General features: G+C 44.5%; 2 protein-coding genes across 6 annotated transcripts in view; one reads left to right on the plus strand and one right to left on the minus strand.

Moving 5' to 3' along the window:
- Nucleotides 1-13,291, minus strand: part of Eip74EF (Ecdysone-induced protein E74) — a 180,610-nt gene that overhangs the window by 90,184 nt on the left and 77,135 nt on the right. The window lies entirely within an intron of this gene.
- Lsm11 (U6 snRNA-associated Sm-like protein LSm11) overlaps nucleotides 1-13,291 on the plus strand; it is a 118,699-nt gene that overhangs the window by 75,418 nt on the left and 29,990 nt on the right. The window contains exon 2 of one of the 2 annotated variants that reach the window (XM_043418724.1): nucleotides 2,883-3,068. The exons of the other annotated variant lie outside the window; for it this stretch is intronic. The gene's annotated coding sequence lies outside the window, so the exon portion shown is untranslated. The remainder of the gene's footprint in view (nucleotides 1-2,882; nucleotides 3,069-13,291) is intronic. 2 annotated transcript variants of the gene reach the window in all.

Here is a 13,291-nt window from a genome sequence, read left to right on the forward strand (position 1 = left end):
CTCTCGTGCTTCGATAGTTCCAACGCATCTGGTCGATACCTCGCGATACACACGGTGTGCTCCGCGCGCATCCCTTTTCTCCCTGCTCGCATCCCTCGCGCTTCGTTCCAAAGCGGCTTCATTTTTTCACCCAGTTATTTTTAGCACCGAAGCAGGATATCGCGCAAAACGCTGCTCGCTGATTTTTTTCTCGCTTCCTTCCCCTCCCCAGTTTGTTCCCCTCTTCTGCTCGAGCTACTCTCGCAAGGAGACTCCCGACCATACCCCATCGCGATGCTCGTATACCCGGTTGCGGAAAATTATAGGGAATAAACGCCGGAAACGGGTGACTCACGTGCATTTCCCCATGACGCGGTAGTAATCGTGAAACTCTCTCTTCCTATCCGTAAACTCATTTTTCTTCGCAGGGTGTCCCCAAAAAGTTGCTCGCGCGAGAACCACCCCGTTGGGCCAGTGCCCGATGCTATAATCCGAAGCTGCTCGGAGTGGACGGCCACGCCCATGCGCAGCCCTTCGTCGACGTTTCTCATTCGCTCCTCAAGGGTTATCAGCTTCCGTTGTTAATCGCAGCTCCCGGAGAAACGTGACGGCGAAATTTCGAGCTGCGCGGAGAAAAAGAGCGAAGAGCGCAGCTCGCTTTTCGGACCCCCTTTATGTAAATATACGTGCGCGGTTTGCGCCGATATGCACAGCGATCGTTTTATTTTGCACGTCGGCCCCCGGTGCGTTAAACATAGTTATACGCGGACCGGAGGATGTATATTGCACGCGGGAACTGTTGCAATAGCCCTTTCATTAGGCGGGTCCAACAAATTCCCGTCGACAAGCCCTGCAACGACGAATGCAAGCGCGCGTGTGTGTGTGTGTGTGTGTGTGCACGCGGACGATGCTTCGAGACACCGCGGCGTGAGCGCAACGGTAGCTACTGTATAAGCCTCCTCGGCGCACGGCAGCCCTCCGCGGATCTAATACACAAAGTGTGTAAAATACGCGATCGTGTGTGCACCCGCGAGCACCGGGTGGGTTTACTCCATTATACAAGATCGAGGAAAAAACATTGTATTCGCAAATAAAAAGTAGCGAGCAAAAGGAAGGGAAGAACGCGAAAAAGCCTTCGAACGTATCGACCTTTTACAGGCCACGACCCTTTGCGAGAAACGCTTAATAAAATAAGAGATAAACACGACGGAACGGGGAAAGTAAAAAAGGAACAATGTATCGTTGGTAAATTTTTCCTCCGAACCCTTCTTTTTACCCCCTCCCGTATTTTCATTATTATTTAATAGCCGGTACGCGCACCGGGGAGGGCTGTTTTTACTCGTCTGCGTGTCGTTTTATTTTTCAATTCGTTCACGGCTCCTCTCCTCGCGCAGACAATGTCGGTGGATTTTTTACCGATGGTTTTCTCGTTCCGGGCCGTCGGTCGGGCGAGGGGGCGCCCCAACGCGTCATGGTCTGGAAAAACTCGGCGTGTATAAATATATAGATTCGCGATGTAGGTATATTGGAATCGAACGGTCGAGGACGCGAGCGCGATACTTTATCGAGGCTCGTTCACCATCATTTCGCAACTTTCTTTTTTCTCCTTCCATGAAAATTACATGAAGCTCTGACGAAGCGCCGCTCGAATGAGCGGAAAGAGAGGATGAGCAAAAGGAGAGAACGCGCGAAAACGCGGAGTGGCATGAGAGAGCCGCGCGCGAGGACAAGCCCGCCGTACGAAAATTACGCGAACTTGCTCGAGCCTCGAAGCTCCAAGTACACGGAGGACCTCGCTGCCCCGACGGTTCACTCCCTAAATAACGCTCCCTTACGCTCTTCTGCCACTGAGGCTCGCATGCCCGAGAAACTCCGACTTTTTTTTTCGCTTTATATACCCTCCCGCGATCGAAGCTCATTGTGATCGTCGACGTTAACGTCCCGGCAATGTGTCTCGACGACGAACCAACGGCCCGCGACGAGGACGAGGGGCGCGTTTTCTCTATCCGCTGTTACCAAACCGAATTAGCATGTCTGAACGAGCCGATTCCCTACCGCGGGCTTCGCGGATATCTCTTTGATGCGTACTCGAGATATCATTTTCGTGAGACAGCTCATTTGGAGCGTAAAATAATTCGACGCGTGGCTCCATCGATGCCTCAATTTATCTTTTGCTTTATATTCTATCGAATCCCGATTCGCGAGTATGAGCTTTAATTCGAGCAAGTTCGACGCTGTTTCGCTCTTCGCGGTAAATTACCGTTGTTTCGTAAACGGCGTTTATGGACATTTGCCTACTACAAAACTAGTATAAAATGATCATTTTTGAGGTGATTTAGGAATTTTCGATCGGACGATTAAATTTTTCATTGCCCATCTGACGGAGAGCGAGTTGCGGTCAACTCTCGGGAGGCGTTGACGGAAAATAGACGGAGCAACGGAGCTTCCTCTGTACGCGCGGTGCAGGGACACTTTTATCCGCAAGTTACGATACACGTCGAAGGTATAAAAGCGGACGGAAAAATGGACGAACGCGCGCGGGCTTGGTCATACGTGGAACGGAGCACGATGTAAGCTCGCGGGAGCGCGAAATGTTTTGCGAAAAACCGATCGTTGCTAGAGGAGACGGGAGAAGAAATCGAGGGAGAAAGGAAAAAGCTCCGTGTGTTAAAAAAGCTTAATAAGCTTTTTCAAAGCGAGCGCGCGAACGAGCCTTCAAACTTTTGTCGGAGACTGAAAATACGAGAGGGTAGTCATTAGAGAAATACGAAGACGGAGAGGGAGAAAGTGAGTTTTATAACGACCCTGTTGTTTTTCAATGATTATATCAAACGGGCAGACCCTTTTTTATTTCATTTCCTCTTCTTTTTCTCGGAGCTAATACATTTTTTTACATTATTTAGTTTACGCTGAGGGATGAGAAAGGGAGCTCGGAGCTTTTTCATCGAACAAACAACGCTTGTACTTTGGTCCACGCTATTTTTTGTTTCTACGAGTCTTCGAGAACGGGCAGCAGCAGCAGCAGTGGCAGCAGTCCAATGTTTTTGTTGAAACGACATCGAAGCTAGGAACAACGGTCTTGTGACGAGGTTTTCTATTTTTTTTCCTTTTTGTTTTACACGACGAAGAAAAGAGGCGGAAAAAAGGAAAACGTGTCTCGTAATTTTCATTTCTTTCTGGCGACTTAACGAGGTTATTTATCGTATGTTATTGAGTATGGGGAAAGCAATCGAGTAATTGGCGCGTTATGTGGGTCATAACGCCCGCGTTAGCTGCGTTTTTTCCTCCTCTCTTTCGTCGCCCCTTCGCCCCCCTGCTCCAGCTTGTACATTGACGTTTTGCCATACTCGCTGGCACTTCCTAAGCGTGTGCCTCGGCAGGGATGACGACCGGGGGATCGCGAGGCCGGGGGCACCGGTCACCTTAATCCTTAATATTCTTATCGAACGATGACTCGTTTATTTTAGCGACAAACCCCGCGCGCGTCGCCATCCAGGGGATCGAGGTCGTTACTTTATTCGAGTTTTGAAATTTTCCGTTTTAAAGCGAGTCGTCAACCGAGTGCAAATTCCATTGAAATATTTTCCAGTGAGAACGAGCAACGTTTCTTATTCGCGAGTTACGATCTTTTGTTACGGATCCATCGAACCGACGGGGCGGGGTTGAAATTCCGAACGGTGAGAAATCAGAAGGCTCAAAAGTCCGACAACCGCGCTAGTGCGATATATCTATATATTTCGAGTCCCAGCTAGATTTTCGGACTTTTGAGCCTTCTGATTTCTCACCGTTCGGAATTTCAACTCCGCCCCGAACCGACTCGAAGACCCGGCCAATCCTTGCGTTCCAACCGAACACTTATATTTCTTCTCCTAAACTCGAAACTCTTCTTTCGCCATTCTCGGAGTCCCTCCAGAAAATCCCACCTTACGATTCGTCTAGACCGTTTTTTATCTCCCGTGACCAATCCCACACCTTGGCAAGTGAGATCGCAAGGTGACGCGAAAATGAGCGAGCAGGAAAAGATGAGGCGAGAGAGCTAGCGAGGGAGGAACAAACTGAGGGAGTTCGTTGAACGAGGGCAAAAAAAGGGCCGAGAAAAACGTAATTTATTATACGCCTAGCAAAAATTCTTTTCGAATCGATATTATAAAAATCATTCGCGCCGCGTAATGAAGAAACAAAATTGATCCCTCGAACGTAACGCGCTTGATCGCGATCGTCCATTCGATCATTCGTTCGTCCTCATTTTCAAAATCCATTCGCATCTGAATTTTTCACGTGTGGATGTCCATACGCTGAATATCTCTCGTGCCTATCAACGGTTAGCGTGAAATCGTCGATAAATCCCGATAAATAGATTGCGCTTTCCGCTATCGAGCATGCAATGCTTGACACGCACTGTGTCAAGGCCCTCCGGCTCTCAACCACGCTCGATGCTAATAGACTCTACTCGTGACGCGATGCGAGGATGGATAGATAGAAATACTATTTGTCGCACTGGTACTTTAATGTGCGAGACGCGATACGAGTTTAAACGACACGGCGAAAGGAAAGAGGGATACAAATTAATTTGCCGTTCTATTCGATTCGCTGTTTTTTTTTTTTCTTTTTTATTATTATTTTTATTATTTATTTTTTGTCGTAGCAACTCGACGCTTTCGAGTTGAGCTTTTTTGAGAAATGTTAAAACGCGGTTTCGGGACTGGGCGCGGAATCGATTGGAATTCTGTGTAACCTCGGACCTTGTGCGGAGCTTCGAATTTCTGGGTTTTTAATTGATAAAGAAACTGGCAAACTATTCATGACGAGTCGGTGGGACGAAAACTCACAGAGTTTTATCCAAAATTCAGTTTGGTGTATAACCGAGGGAGAAAGTGTCGATAATCTATAGTCGAATTCGATAAAAAGCTGCGCTGGAATTTGAAGCCAACGAGCTCGTACATTATTATTTCGGATTTTTACGAAATACTCAACCGCGCATTCTCGTCACGCGCGCATAAAGGCAACGCGAAATATTGTGCTCGAGCACAATGAAAAGTCGGGGCGAATCGGAACGAAGCTGTCGCATTATGTGTGCATGGAAAAACGATCGAAACGAGTACTTTAGTGGGAACGGTAGAAGAGAAAAGGAAACGGATTTGAGAAAGAGTGAGAGATAATCGTACAAGGAAACTTCGTAATCTCGTGTCTCTCGATGCCGCGGTGACGACCCAATTCGTGATTTATACTCTGCCAACGCCTGTGGTTTTTTTTTCCCCTCCAATTCGGTCTCGTGAGAATCGTGACGTAACGTTTCTCACGTGCGTGTGTGTGAGCGTATTTTTTTAAGCAAAATGATAAGAGGCGACGAAGAGTTCCCGAGAAGAACCCGGAAAAGATTCGAAGCCCCCGATTTGTGCACGTTTATTTGCTTTTATTAAGGCACAAATACTTTTCAAACGATCGCGAGCGCGTTTTGAGTTTTCGTTTAAAAGTTTAGTCGAGAAGTTTGTTGATGTTTTGATCGACGGGGAATAAGCATTGGAGCGATCCGGCCAAGTCCGTGCGTGGCCGCTCATCAATTATTATCATCGGAACGACCCAGTTCGATTTAATCAGTTACGAGAGCAATGATTCGATATTTTTCATCTTTCGTTCGATAGATTGTGATCGATGATGCTGCAAACGTTCTAGATTCAAGTTTCTCTCCCTCTCGTCGATCGCGACTCGATTGGAATGACGCGCGTACCCGGAAATCACAAATTCTTTTATCAGTTTCTTTTTAATTAACCAGAATGTCGCGATCTCCGGATTGAATCATACGAAATTTCATTGGATGAAAGATAACGAAGGAATTGATTTTCACGATATCTCGCTCACTTGTCGACTCGTTACGTAAAAAGCAGGCCTCGAATAGCCTTCGATAATTGCTCAACTGCGAAATTCTCTCTCTCTCTCTCTTTCTCTCTCTCCGGCATTCTGATAATGGACTTTTGATGAATTTAAGCCAGAAGTCATGCTGCTTTCTCGTTCCTTCATAAATCCGAAGGATTTTCGAAATTCAATTGTTTTAACAATCAGCGTGAATGGATTTGCATGATTGATAGAAAACATTTTCGAAATTTATTCATTCCGATCGAAGAGGAAGCGACGCAATCAGCGATTTCCACTCGATTCGAATTCGCGGTTTTAGTATTTCATTCAATCATTACTCGCTCCACTACGAAGAATATTCGTTTCGAAGTCACTTCAACGCCCGATAAACATTTCAATTTCTTCATACGAAATGTTGCAGGAAATGACGCTCATTTTTAATTGATCCTTTTGACAACGAATGAACAAGTATTTTCGGTTATTTTTCATTTGAAGATAACTGCGTCCCTCTCCGTGTATCGACACTCGAGTACGAGATCGTCGTCTCAAGCAGAGACTTCCGGTTTCTCACTTCCTAAACAAATAATCTCGTACGCTTTCCCTCGCGAGGAGAGATCTCGAGAGCAGGATCTTCTCATCAAAACTATATAATGATCCCCTTAACGGTAGGCCATGAGAAGGAGCAAATTATCGCGCGACCATTTTTTTCACAGGACTCGAAATGAGCTCAAATATGAGAATACGTTCGCACACGTGTACGCGCGCATGTGCACGAAACAGGTCGGCTGCGAGCGCGGCAGTCTACTGTCCAGATGGCCTCGAGAGGGTGCAAGGCACGCATCTTCCCGATACAAAGTGCCCACTCGAAGAAAAACTCGAGTGCAGCCCCTGAAAATAGTGGGACGAGTGTTTTTCCACACGTCCGGTTCGTCACTCCCGTGACAAGTGCCAGACCGATGAAAAGTGAGAGTCACCGTAGAGTTGAGGATGGAAATATGAGAATTTCCATGTTTTTTTTTTTTTTTTTTTTCATGAAATTATCGATCAGCGTGTTTGAGGCTCAATTAATACGCAATTCGTTTGGAATACGAGGAACGAGCCGTGATGTCGAGTGTCTGGGTTAATTTATTCATTTTTCCCTTTTTTTATTGAATTTTTTTGGCAAACATAAAAGCACGTGAGGTCCAAACTGAGCCAAGACTCAGATTCTAAGAAAAATGAGTTCGAATTCCAATTAGTCGTTAATTATTATAAAGCAAGTTCATCCGATAATGGACGCGATGAAACTAAAAGACATTGACGAGAAAAAAAATGGAATGAAAAACTTTCAAGCCCTGAGGGAATAAATAAGAAATAGAAAAAAAAACACATTTTCAATTCCCCAAAATTTTCTCATTTCCCGAATCATTTGTGTGGGTTAAAAAACTACGAATTCCAAATTAGAGAGTGGGAAAAAACAATGGGAGAATTAAAAATGTTTGTTTATTGCATCGGACTCCGCAGCGTCGCGTTTTGGAGGAAGCTTCTACAATTGGTGAAAATATATCGAAAGGAGGAGGTTGAACTTTCGAGGTCAACCATTCTGAAGACACTCAGCAGAGTGAGGCACAGTCGCAAAAGTTTTTAATTTCGACTCACTGGCTACCAAATGAAAATGCTTGATCAGTGTGAAGAAAAAGTTGAAAAAGAAAAACGAAAATGAAAAAATTGTGCATTAAACTGCACCGACACAAAGTGAAATTGAGCGATAGTCAAAAAAACGTTGAGGATTTTTGAAGTTTTTACATATCTGCGTGTGCACGACATAAAAACATGCTAAATGAGCTTCGCGTGTGCGCTCAACAATGATCGAGAATCTAAGCAGCGTGGCAAATATCCTTACCAAGTATAAATAAGAAGATGCACATACAGTTACATTGTAAAAGTACGAACGTGCGAGTCACGTGTGCAGATAGCAATGTCTTCCATGTGTCTCTTCACTCCCCGATCATACACGTATAGCCAATGGTGCATTATATTTGCACCGTTGGTTATCATACTCATACATTGATGCATGCTCGCGGTGCATCCATAAATGTATGGATCGTCGTTGTCGTTAAAGGACAAAAGGTGCATGACACGCTTGCATGTATCATCACTGCTTGCCGAGAGGCTCGTGCAGTCCCCGCGCCCTCGATACGTATTCATCGTACCCCCGTTATCGTTTTTTCTTTCTCCTTATTTATCGTTTCTCTTTTTTATGTTTATGCGATTTTGAAAAAAAGTTATGAAAAGCGATGGCCTGGTTTTTGGCCAATTTCTTCGTGATTCATCATTTTTTCGCATCGATCTTTTTTTACAATCATTTCCAGCACTTTTTTGGCTCTTTCATGGTAAATCATGGCCGAAGGATCGCACTTTATGGGTGTCTGATTAAAGATATGATCGCTCTAAATTAATGTCGGAATAATCAAGAAGACGAACCTTTTAAAATTTGACATGCGTGTCAGTCGATTCATTTAAACTTTGAGTGAATTTCAAGACTTTCTTAAGAAAATCGTTTCGTGTATGAACTACCCTAAGCGAAAGTACGGTGACGGAAAATCGCGATTCGATGTTTCTCTTGCTCCGTGTGTTGTTGAAATATAATTGTGGGATTCTTCCGACGATTCGTTTCGTGATCAAGCTTTTTCTATCAGCTCGGTCGAAATCGATAATTAATTACGATATGAAGGCGGCAACGATTGTCTCTTTCTCCGGAGCTGCGCACTCTTCCCATCGTGTGTTTGCGCTCCCAATCGTGAAATCTATACACGCATAAAGAGAGAACGGCGTGTAAAGCGATCGGGATCTCGGAGATAAGAAGTGAAATATCGTCTCGTATATATACGAGACTTCCATATTTTCACGCTTCGATTGATTCGCGAATGAGATTCGCGACATCGAATACGCGAAACGAGGCAGCTCGGAAATGCTCGTGCGCGGGCACAAAGCTGCCCGCGCGCGCGCGCGCGCTACATTCGATCTCGATTTCCGTGGTAAAAGGTCTCGACACTTCCTGCAAAGAAATTGCAATCAAGTTTTTCGAAGAAACTCCGATGAAAAGATGAGTGAAGAGGGGGGCAATCGATATCACTCGTTTTCCGAGTACTTTTTTCTCCGCCTTTTACATTCCGGGACGAACTCGTAATGGAGAAAAGCGGAGAGATCGGAGCACTAACCAAAAAAGTAGCGATGACGAAAGACGAGGAACGAGACGTACAATGGAACAACGGAGGAAGGAAACGAGGAAAGGAATTCGAAAAGGAAAAGAATAAACAAAGAGGCTATGAGAAGGAACGAGAAACAGAGAGAGTTGGGCAAACAGAAAGAACAAAGAGGACACGGAGACCCACACCGATGGGCCGAAAGATCGAGAAAGAGGGAAAAGACTCGCAAAGAGAGGGAGGAGGAAGAAAAAGAGGGAATCGTGTAGTAAACAAGTGTGTGAATAAACGTGTGTAAAGAGCTCCAGGGGAGCGCGAGCACGGGCAGCGAGCACCATCGTAAGCAACACAGGCAGCAGCAGGTTAGCCTCGGCCCACATTGGCATAACACTTTCACTGACGTAACGAGCTTCACTCTAAACTGTTGCGTTGCCGTCTCCTTATATTTTCCTCCCCCTCCGCCTCGTCCACCTTTTCGCGTTATTTACTTCGGCATCGATTCAGATATTTCTTTCTTTCTCTCGCCCTCGCGGTCTTCATTTATTTACTTTTTTCCATCTCGTTGTGTCTTACTTCAATAAACTTGGCGTTACGCGGCAAGCCCCGAGTTTCGAGGTAATGATCTTTCCACGCCGAGGCGACGTACTGCGCGCACACGTGTACCAATTCCTTCGTATAACATACTCGAGAGTTCACCAGACGCGAACGCGATCTTTCGAGAATTTCCGGACTCTCCGCGCTCCACCGGTCATTTATTTTTTCATTTAACGTACTCAATTCGCTATTGGTCATTCGGACATTAACAGCTATTTTGAATATTGAACTGCAATCAGGTTGGAGCCTGAGTAGAATTTCTTTGATATTTTAACGCTCCAAACTCTCCTGCGAACGTTTATTTCTGCACGACTCGACGAGACAAATGAATTATTCAATGAGAATTTTGAATTTAATTAACGATATTTAAAATGCGAAAACCGGCTATTAGAGGACGACGAAACATCTCAGATTTTTGGCTCTCTGACCACATTACGGAATTTCGTGTAATCGAACTTTCATAAGGAGTTTAAAGAACCAGTATCTTTTAGGAATATTGGAAATTCTATCGCTTCGTCGTCGAGAAATTGCATATTTAGACGATTCCAGAAGAAAATTTATTCCCCAAAGTTTCTGCTTTGGAATCGGAGCTTGGAAAAGTCATTGAATCGATGGAAAAATCGAATTTGGAGCTTTCCCAATGATAATTTCAGTGAAAAAGAAATAATTCCAAGCCCCGCGAGTATCATTCGCTGCAACATAACGGAAGGTTGAGAAATAATGCTGCCAAATAGTTTAATTAAGAAAACAACACTATTTCTGGTTAACGAGAATTATTCAAGCTGGCCCAATTAATGCGTTTGTGTATTTTTTGTTCAATCTCGTATTTCGATTTGATTGGTGCTTTGGTCGGACACGTTCCTCGGTTCGTTCGCAGATAACACGCGGTCGTAACTTATGGCAGTGTGTATAAGGAAATTCCCGATCGAGGCGCGATTCTCATTGCGAAATTGTTTACCGGCTGGCGTATAGGATAGGTCCAAGGATAAAGGATTACATGGCCTGGCTGGCTGGCTGCACGCGGCGAGCGAGCACGACTCCGCAAGCAATGCGTGCGTGCACGCGCGCGCGTGCGAGCGAGCGATTTTCTCAACGAAGTATTAATCCGCGCGCGGTGCTTGAATACTGAAAAGGCGAATATTTTTTATCGACGAAGCACTGCGCGCCGGGAGCTTTCCTCCGTTTATAAATAACGGAGCACAAATTCGCCCTGAAATATTGACAAGAAGCTATCGATCGTGAGATATTCGGTGGTTAAATGTTGACAAAACGCGAATGAAATGAAAAGTTTCTTTTCAACTTCACTGCGTTGACAGTCGACTTTGAAATTGGCAAGTTCGTTCGTTAAGGTGCTTTCTCACCCCACATTCCTTCGTCGACTCGATGCCGGTTGTCTCATCGGATCGCGAACGTTCAGCAACTCTTTTGAGAATCGACGCGAGAGTTTCACGAAGCGAGGAGAACGCGGAGAAGGGCCACGAGAGTCCGCAACAATTTTTCTCACGGAAATTGTGCGCGCATTAGAATTGCTCGCTCGAGCACGGTGTCGAGACTTCTCAGAGAATTTTTATGAATGTCGAGAGGCGTGTGTGCTTGCTCCGTGTTTATGCGCGCGGGGGGGTTTGTAACAGGTGCGACTGTGGAGCGACTCGCTTTTCGCCCCCACTTTTCTCTCCGTTTCTCTTTGTCCAGCTCGCTCTCGCTCTCCCTCGCTCATTTATTTATTTCTTCCTCTCTCCACAATATCACATACAAATATATTTATAGTCGCAGCTATCATAGCCTCGAGTCGTAATTTCACGAGGTATTATGTTGGCTGAAACGATTATTACGTCACGGCTTTTGAAAAGAAGAAAAAATGTTGCCGGCTATTCGCGATAATTAAACGTGCCTTCGTATTGCCATTTTCCCTGCTCCCCTCTCATTCAAAAACAGTCAAATGATTTTCATATTCTCTGCGAATTCATCGAAGGAAGGGGAAGAAAAAAATGTGTGAGAAAACAATTTGATAAAATTCAATTCGAGTGCCTGAATCAGCGAAACAGTAAACGAAAAAAAAAAAATCAAATTTAGAATATTTTTGACTTTCTTCGACAGTTTGATAACGAGGCTGTCGTATCGACGACCTTCGATTGATTTTCGGTTTTTTTTTATTTTACTTTTAGTGAATAACAGCGCGCGATCGGCCAAACGGCGAAGCCGATTCTTTCCAAAGTACCTGAAAATTGTTCGCTACCGAAGAAAAACCATTTTTCCCCGATTCATTTTGGGCTATTTCGCTGTTTTTATTTACGATCATTAATTGTTTATTCTCCGCGTAAAATGATGGTGGTTTGTCGAAGAACGAAGGAACATCAGGAACGCTGTTAACGCAAATAAATAAGCCGAGGGAGTGCGGTATTTTTTGTATTATTTTCGTTAGCCAGTTTCCTCTTCGAAAGAGTCGGAGAGAGAGTCGAAAAAAGAGATGAAAAGTCCCGACGATCTCGTCTCGAGGGAGAGTGCACGTGTTCATTTGGGATCGTGCATTCGAATAAATGAGTGTGCGTGCATTACGCGGACGTTTTTCTGTTTTATGGGCAGTGTCAGAAAGAAGAAGAAAAAGTAAAAAGAAGAAAAAAAAATCATGTCTATGGGTCATGTCTCGCCACGAAGTTTCCTTTCGTTGCCTCCTTTTTTCTCCATTTTTTTTCTCCCCTCTTTCGAACCCCTTTGACGAGAAGTTCTTACAGCAGGCTCCACCTGTCGCTGCGTCTCAGAGACAACGTCTCGATCCATGCAGGAAAGAGAAATTAAAGAGAAATGGCCCCTGGATTGGGCTAGTAAAACTGTGACATGTGCTCGATGATCACGAGCGATTCGAGGGCAATGTGGAAGAAGCCTCTGACGCCCCAAAACATTCATTATCTTGAAAGTCTCACAATTTTTTCATCCAAAATCTTTTGAAATGTGAAAATCGAGGCTTGGAATTGAGAGTCCCCAATTTTCAGTTCCTACATCAGCTCCACGGATCGTAAACAACCAGAAACAAATCCGCCTTTCTTTCCTACCCCCATGAATCTTTATTATAAACTCAAATATATTTGTTTACTCGTCATCATTTAATACAGGCGTCGAATGATCAGTAAACAGGTGGAGCGTTGGCTCAGGTTATTCTCAATGTGGATCGTCAGGCCGACTGCCAAAAACTGACCAAGTCAAGGAGGATGTTGCAGTCTCCTCTTCTGACGCAAAAATATATATTTAAAAAAAAAGTCTATATATATTTACATATATTTTAAACCAGAAGAGAATACCGCGGCGTCCTCCTTGACTTGGTCAGTAGTTGTCGGTGAGATATAAATATATTTTTATTTATATTTATAAATAAAACCTGACTGAATTGACACTCGATGTATATCTCGATACTTTGTTCATAGCTGATCGATTGGCAGAGTCCGAGACCTCTTCAAGGACGAATGTTACACATTGTACTTTCGGTACAAGACGAAGAAGAGCCTCCACGAAGCCGGCGTGCGTGTAAAATCGATCTCATTGAAGTTCTTGCGATCATCGTTGCACAATAAATTTTACGAGTTACGTCAAAATGTGTGTGTGTACGCGAATAGTCGTGAATTATTTTATCGGAAACTTTGGTGTTTGTATTCGGGGACGAGTGGACAGAAAACTGAAATGTGAGG

The sequence above is a fragment of the Venturia canescens genome, chromosome 5 (genome assembly GCF_019457755.1).
Source record: "Venturia canescens isolate UGA chromosome 5, ASM1945775v1, whole genome shotgun sequence".
Lineage (NCBI taxonomy): Eukaryota > Metazoa > Arthropoda > Insecta > Hymenoptera > Ichneumonidae > Venturia > Venturia canescens.